General features: G+C 43.8%; 1 protein-coding gene across 3 annotated transcripts in view; it reads left to right on the top strand.

Moving 5' to 3' along the window:
- The window catches only part of PROX1 (prospero homeobox 1), a 51,866-nt gene that overhangs the window by 23,573 nt on the left and 20,519 nt on the right, over positions 1–7,774 (top strand). The gene's annotated exons all lie outside the window — the stretch shown is intronic.

The raw sequence follows: 7,774 nt of genomic DNA on the forward strand, positions 1-7,774 counted from the left end.
GGGAAGGGAAGAGCAGAATCCAAAGAAAATGGCGGCAAGGAGCATATACTGGGTGATTCCTATTCTAAGGAAAAGGCTGCAATGGGCCTTTTTCATATTGGAGTTCTGGGACATCAGTGGAGCTGATATACCCTGTGTGCCATGGTAGCTGCAAAAGTTGTTTTCTAAAAAATCTAGAAACATTAATTGGGAGAGTGATTTCATGATTTCTAGCTTTAATTAACATGTATTTCCTTTATGGAGGAAATGGTATGAGAATAGACTAAGTACATATCATGAGAGATCCATCGGCGCCTTTTTGGTTTTGGTTTTGGTTCTTTTTGGAGGAGAGATTTCTGTGTTATTCTGCCTCTTTGTACCTTCACAAGAATGTTGCTCTTTGTTCAAACACTCTTATACATACGTTTATAGAAATATATATATACTTTTATATATGTACATATATAATCTACAATATGCGTGTTCTAGATACCCACAAAGAAGTATAGACAATTCCCAGAAAGCAATATCTGTGAAACAATGAAAGATTGTGGCTATGAGTAAGGCATTTCTTTATGGGCTAATGTGGTGCCTCAGCAAACGGTTTTCATCGCAACCTGATGACTCTCTATGAGACAACACTAGCAAATCTCCCAGTACTCACAAAGGCATTTTGCTGAGCCCTGCTGGCTGAGGCAACAATAGTCGGAGGTGGGAATATGGTGAGAGTTCTGCAGGCTGAATGAACCCCTGATGGTAAGGGTAGATAGGCCACGGCTTGACAAAGTTGGTCCATTTCTCACATTATTTTGGTTAGATGCTGTGCTACCCTGAGGGTAGGAATTTTTGTTCCCACACTTGCTCATGCAGAGACCTCATATTAATAATCTTGCTTTCCTTGTGCAGATAGGAATGCCCAGGAAGTTCATGATTTCAAAGGAAAGAATGGCACCTTGGTCAGGCCTTGTCCATGAAGGGGAGTGACCCCTGGCACCCCAGCGTGCTTCCTGTTCACCCATTCCTGTTTGGCTCTTCTCCCCCTCTGTGCTTGGCAGTGCAGACCAGTTATGGTAGCTTATAAAGAACTGAACATGGAAGTTGGCCATGGGGAAGTCATAGTTGTCTTTGAAAGTTTGACTGGTCATACTGCAAGCTACCGATTTCCCTGCGCTCTCCAAGACCTACCTATCTCTTGCCAAACATGTTGAAAATGAAGGGTTTTTATTTTTTGCTGAACACATTAAAAGTAGGGATTCTTCATGTCCTGCTCCCTTGTTTGAAGATCTCTGTTTTTAAAGTCTCAGTTGTAACAGAGCACTGGTTCACTGTGTGGACAGCACACTAGCAGATTTCTTCTAAAGTTAAAGACATCATATTAAGGGCTTCATTTCTTACCCACCCTCTGATAAGTCTGTTGCTCTCAACCTTAAGCTAAGAGACTTCTCCTGTGTGTGCTCGTGAGTTATTTACATTATTTTGTGTCAAATGTGCCTTTGGCAGCATATATCAAGCTTCATAGAAGAATGGCCCACGACTCCTGAGATAATTTCTGAATTTTTGCTGTGTAATATACTCACAGAACAAATCCTTAAAGTACACATTAGGGTTCACAGGGTTGTTTAAACCTTACCTAGTTGGCATTTAATCCCCTCCTCACAGCACAAAGGCCCAAATGGCACAAACAGGGGTGGCTGGCATCAAGAGGTCCCCACCCAGCTGATGCATTTAGCATCATCTAAATCCTCTTTAATATGATTAACATCTGATAGTTCTCTCTTGGTGAATCGTATCCACTTCCAGCCAGGCCACTTCTCCTTTATCTGCAGTGTCTATTTTAAGACTATTTCACTGCAAGGAGTATGGGGCCCGGGCAGGAATTTTGTCATTTCTCATGTGACTTTGAAAAGTTATTGGACTGCTCTGAGTCTAATTCTTCCTTCACTAAAAATAAGGAAGAAAGAGGCAGAAGCACGTGTCATGCCCTGTGTCCTCCACTGACACCCTCATACACACATCCCCAGAACCACACACGATCCTAGTGTCCTTAAGTCGTTTTTAATTTAGCCTCTCAGTTGGCACGTTTACTAACAAGAGCTTCAGATAAGGTGAGCCCCTCTTTCCCGTGCCTTTGTGCACGGAGGTCACTGCTTAAGTGAGATGCTTAAAAAGCCACTGTTATTATCATTGTAACTTTGCCAGCGTGGTCCATGGCTGCAAGCCAGAAAGGGACCCAGCACACCAAGTTAAATACCTCGGCTGATATTATGAGCAAGGCTTTACGTTTGTATTTAAGTTTCTCCTCTTAAAATCAAGAAAAAGGAACCTATAGTTTAAGTCTGAGCAAGTGAAAAGGATGGCAGAGAAGAGAACTATATACTTGGCTTCTTTACAATTTTTGGCCAGGGCCAGATTTGAACCCACCACCTCCAGTATATGGGGCCAGGGCCCTACTCCTTTGAGCCACAGGCACCGCCCCTTCTTTACAAATTTTTAAACAGAGACAGAACATGGTAGAGAGATTTTGAGGTTATATCTACATCATGCCCCAAGATCCAGCCAATTCCAAGGAATATATTAACCCAACTGAGTATTAGCTGGTCAAACAGTAAAACGTCTTATTGATCGCATTTTTAAATTTCTCAGTCTGTTGTGGTAGCAGTAATGAAATTACTAACATTTATTGACTGTTAACTAATATACCAAGCACTCTTCTAAGCATTATGCCAGTATTAACTTATTTAATGTGGGCAATAAGACTGACACTGACCCCAATATAATAGCAAGGAGGACTTTAATTCACCTAAAGCATTATTGTTTTTAAAGTTAATCTAAATGGGTGAGGGCAGGACCAGCCAGGGCAAGAGGAAGAGATTTGAGGCTGAGACTCCTGCTTCTCCTCCCAATCTGCTGCTTTCCTCTCTACTCCTTGTCTTTTTTCAGCTTTCTGCTCTATGTCTTCCTCTGGGGCTGGCTAGTAGCACCTCTGTCACTGCTTAGTACCAGCCCCTTCCAGCCCCTGCTGCTGTTGGCTCTCAAGGCTAGAGAGCAGGGGTCCTTAAACTTTTTAAACAGGGGGCCAGTTCATTGTCCCTCAGACTGTTGGAGGGTCGGACTGTGGGCCCGGGACGAGTCGGCTGCTAAGCAGAACAGGCAGCGACAGCAAAAACATCCGGCAGGCCGGATAAATGTCCTCAGTGGGCCGTATGTGGTCCGTGGGTGGTAGTTTGAGGATGTCTGCTAGGGAGGATACTGATCCCTGCCCCATGGGAAAACAAAGCAGGTGGGGCAGGTGTATCAGCAGCAAAGAGGGAGTGGCTAGGATCTCTCACCTGTTCTAGCCCCTGCATTTCCTGGGCCTTTCTGAGTCAGGATCTTCTCAGTGGCCAAAGGACTTTCTCTGCTTTCTGTGTCAGTTTACACAATTGCCAAGACTCTTGGCACGGCATTCAGACTTAGGGTGGTGAGAAGACCCAAGGGATGTGGAAGAATACACAGAAGGGGGAATAAATGAACGACACATTTAGTGTGTGCTCAAGGGAGTCAAATTAGCAGTATCACATGGGGCGGGCGTCTCTCTTCTGAAGGAGCGTTTGCAAAGGTGCGCAGGAGGAGAGGGGAGTGCAGTTACGGCGCATCTTTCACTCCTGCTTCTCACGTTTAATGAGATTGGCAACAATAAATTTGTCCTTCCAGGTGTGATGGTGTATATTTCCATGCTTTATTCTCACTTCACTTTGAAGAGCTTCCAACACATTTTTTTTTTACGGGGAAGGAAAGGAGGTTTGGGATTCCTTCCCAGTTTTTAAATTATACTTGCGATTTTAGGGGCATCTGAGTTGGATTTTATTGGTTTTTTGTTTCCTTCACAACTGTGGCAGGGAAGGAAGAGAAGGATCACTGTCAGTTTCTGAGGCTGGTTCACCTGTTTTGCAAAGAACTCAACTAAGGCAACTGACTCAGTAATTCACACGGGTTAATTGCAGTACCAATCAGGTAGCCAAAAGACACAGCACCCTAGATTGGGCTACGTTACCTAGGCTGGCCAGTTTCATAGGTACAGCAAAGAAAGACAGAATGATCCAAAGTTTGGTTAGGGGCATTAAGGTGGCCTGAGTGTAAATTGAGAAGAGAACAGGGCAGATACTTTCATCCAGGCGTACTGAGGGCTCCTTCTCATTCTGGGGTACCATGAGGTCATGTTTTCCTACCACCACCACCATGGTAAACCACAGTCCCTCCTGGGCCCCTCGGTGGCTACTCATTTACCTACAGGCAGAGTCCAAGTTCCCAGGAAGAATGACTAATCTCCCTTGCCCTCACTAATGGTCCAGATTTTGGTATGGAAGCCTTCAAAACAGATTGAGGAACTTGATCCATTCATTAGTGGGATTGTAAATGCCATCTCCTAAGGTAGTAATATCTCACAGGGCAGGTGCTCCATCATAGCGCCCATGGGTTTGACATCTTTCTAGGTGACACATGATAGGTAAGAAGGGTACTTCTGCAGACTTCTTCATGCATTTTCCTACTTCCCTCTTAGAAATAGAAAATTTTAACAAGCAGCACCCTTCACATGCACTCCCCTCTCCCAGCAAACACATACCCACTTATTGACAATGCTCTCAACTCCGCGCCTACCCCTCTTCCCAGCCCACTCCCACCTTCACCAAAACCCATGTTTGAGAAGATTTAATGTATTTGGAAGTCTTTCATTCGCATTGTCGTCTCTTTAAAGAAAAATGAGGACAGGTGGATTTAGGAAGCGCTTCCCTCTGCTCCAAATAGATACTTAAATATGAGTGATCATCTGGGAAACTGGCACATGAGTGAAAACCTTTTACTGCTCTTGCAGTCTCTTGGCCTCAAAGCCGCTGAGCTGCTTAAATGATCGCACAAGGCACTCTTGGTGGGTGGCGAGGAGGAAGAGAAACCCTTTACCATCTCTTCTCTTGCCAGTCCCGCCACTGACAAGCCAAATTGATCTTTTAAGAGACTAAATGAATGTTCTCTAAATATATGTACACATGGCTGCCTGGGAACATATTCCTTCTAGGGAACGATTGCCTGAAATTTGAAGGCGCGCACAGTACAGACACCGGGTCGGGGGTGGGAATGAAGGGTTGGGGGTGGGCGGAGGGGGAGAACGGAGTGCACGCGTGAGGCTTCATTTTTGTACTGCTGTCCTTTTGGGATTCAAGGTGTTCATCAGGATAATGAAGCGGGCCCAGGGATTTATCATCTATTTGGTAATGTCATTGCATTTTTAGCTCCCTGTGTCTTTTTTGTCATTGGGTTACATTCAAGCACAGTAAGATCAACTTTAAAACCTCCTTACTCAACAGCTTTATTAGTTATAGCATTCCATGACCTTTCTCAACATTCTTAAAGAAAAAGATACAGTGTAATGTCGCTTTACTTTGCTTATTGTCCTTTGTTGGGGTGAACAAAGCATTTTCTACAGTGGCTATAGCACATAATTATACAGCTTTCAATAGCAGTGTCTTGGCACATATCAAAGTTCAGAGAAGCCTTTAGAAAAAAAAAAAAAGATGTTTTGTGGCAGCCTAGGGAGGGTCTCATCTTTCCTTCAGAAAATAGTTCAAGGCTCTTCTGTCAAGCTTCCCTACTTAGAGCTTTTTCTCCTCCTGCTTCATAAAGTTTAAAGGGGATTCAGTGGAGTTCTATGATCTATTTCCTTTGAAAGATTGTTCCTCGGCACAGAGAGGCCCTTTGACTTCAAGAGTTCACAGATTCATGTCTTTAGGTATCATATGTCTGACCTTATCAGTTACTCCATTTAATGTAGGAGAAAAAGTCTCAACTCTTTGTGTTTGTCTGTTTTGCCTCTGTGAAATGATTTGGTGAAAAGACCATCCTTTTTAACACACCACTGAGAGGCCGTTTCTGACTGTAACCTACCCTGTGGCTTTTCTCTCTTTAAAAAAAAAAAAAAATTGTCCTTGTGTTTTGTGTATGGATGAGTTCACAGTGAGAATAGAATTATACAAGGGCAGGCGCACACACAAAAAAACTTCTGCTTTCCTCCCCCACCTCCCGCCACCCCTCCCCCAAATGATCTATTGGCTCTCTCGGTGACTGTACCCCAACAGGCAAAGCCATTTAGCAGACACAGAGGTAGCGGCTGTGGTGCTGGGACAGTGGTGGGTTTGCCTTTGCTACGACCTACCCCTAAGGCCTTCATAATTAATTGTCCTTCAGAGATGAGGAAAGTTCAGGAACAGTGTGTGGAGTGAGGCCTATTGTCTGACGTTCAGTTCTCCTTGCTCTGGCCCTTTTTCTTCGTCCCACAAAGGGTTATCAATAGGAGAAAGAGAGCAAGTTCTCTTCTGAGAGCCGCTGGTGGTGGCTGTAGCTTTCAGTGGGATGTTATCATTGTGTTCAGCCCATCCTGGATTAAATGTCTGAAGAAGTTCTAACAACCTTTTGAAAGCGAGCCTGTTTATTTTGTCTAGATGAAACAAACTCATTTAGCAAACCAACGCTTTGCTCAAAGTTGGAGATCCCTTTTCACGGGGTGGAGAACATTTTAAATCAAATTTCCTCATTTTCCCTCCAGGATGTTATTTAAACTTTTAACCGTTTGGGTTCTTTGTCAATCACGGGACAGAAATTTTAATGATCAGCCGCTCATTTCTCTTAAATACATCAATATAAATGTCCAACAATGACTTTTTCAAACTCTTCCTTTTGAGTGAAGCCCAGGAGTTTCATGCTTAAAAGTAGATTATTCTAGTTTAAAAACACTGTTTCACCTTCAGCCATTGCTTGTAGCCAATCCCCAATGCTATTTTATAAAATGACATAAAACAAATACGATCTGCCCCCCTCCCCTACCCCAATTTTTGGCTGAGAAACAAAGGAAAGACGTAATGGGGAGAGAAGTGGAGGGAATGGAGAACTGTCTATTAATGATCATTATACGACTGTTCCTGTTAAATAGGGTGAAGCCAAGAAAAACAAATATAATCGTTCTTCCGAGGAGCGGTTGAACTAGCAAATTAGAAAGGTTTAAAATAACTACATTACAGCACTCATGGCAACGTCAAGGCTGAAGGGAACCCCGTTTAAAAGAAATCTCTGTGCCCCTTCGAGCATTTTCTTGTGGAGGAAGTGCCCCTCAGGAGAGCAGAATCGATTCTGTCCTCCTTGGTCTTTGAAAACAATTTCACGACAGACCTTTTGGTATTTTAAGAGAACCTGTATGTGGAAGTTGACACAACTAATATAGTCATACCCAAAAGAGGGTCATAAAAAATTAAAGTTCGTCTTATGAATCTTTCATGAGAAGCAATGAAAAGGACACTAGTGTAGCCAAGTCCTTTGTGCTCCCAGCTCTTCTTCCGGGCTCTGAGCTATTGTTCTTTCAGCTCCTCAAACAGACTTTCACTTTCAAACTGACAAAAGTCACTTAAAAGCCAGACAGCTGTACTAACACACCCACCTGACTGAGCAGGAGCCACGGGCAGGTGACGAGGCCTGCTGAGAGACCGTGTTGAAATGAGCGGGGCCACTGATTTCCCTGCCTTAGAGTTGCTTTTGCACTCCATGTCGAGATGGCCCACCGATCGCTCATTTGTGCTCCCCCAAATATAGTTTGCATTTTCTTGGCAGTGTGAAACGTTGACCCCCATGGTAGTGTTTCTGCCTTAGGCTGTGTGGCTGGGGTCATGTTAATGGAAGTTTGAGCCTTTGTAGCAGAAGGCAGGGAGGGTTCGATTCACAAAACTCTCTGCTGCCATTTCTTTACCCCTTCCACTCCGTCCAAATCTCTTGC

This window comes from Otolemur garnettii, unplaced genomic scaffold (genome assembly GCF_000181295.1).
Source record: "Otolemur garnettii isolate 467f Iridium unplaced genomic scaffold, OtoGar3 scaffold00229, whole genome shotgun sequence".
Lineage (NCBI taxonomy): Eukaryota > Metazoa > Chordata > Mammalia > Primates > Galagidae > Otolemur > Otolemur garnettii.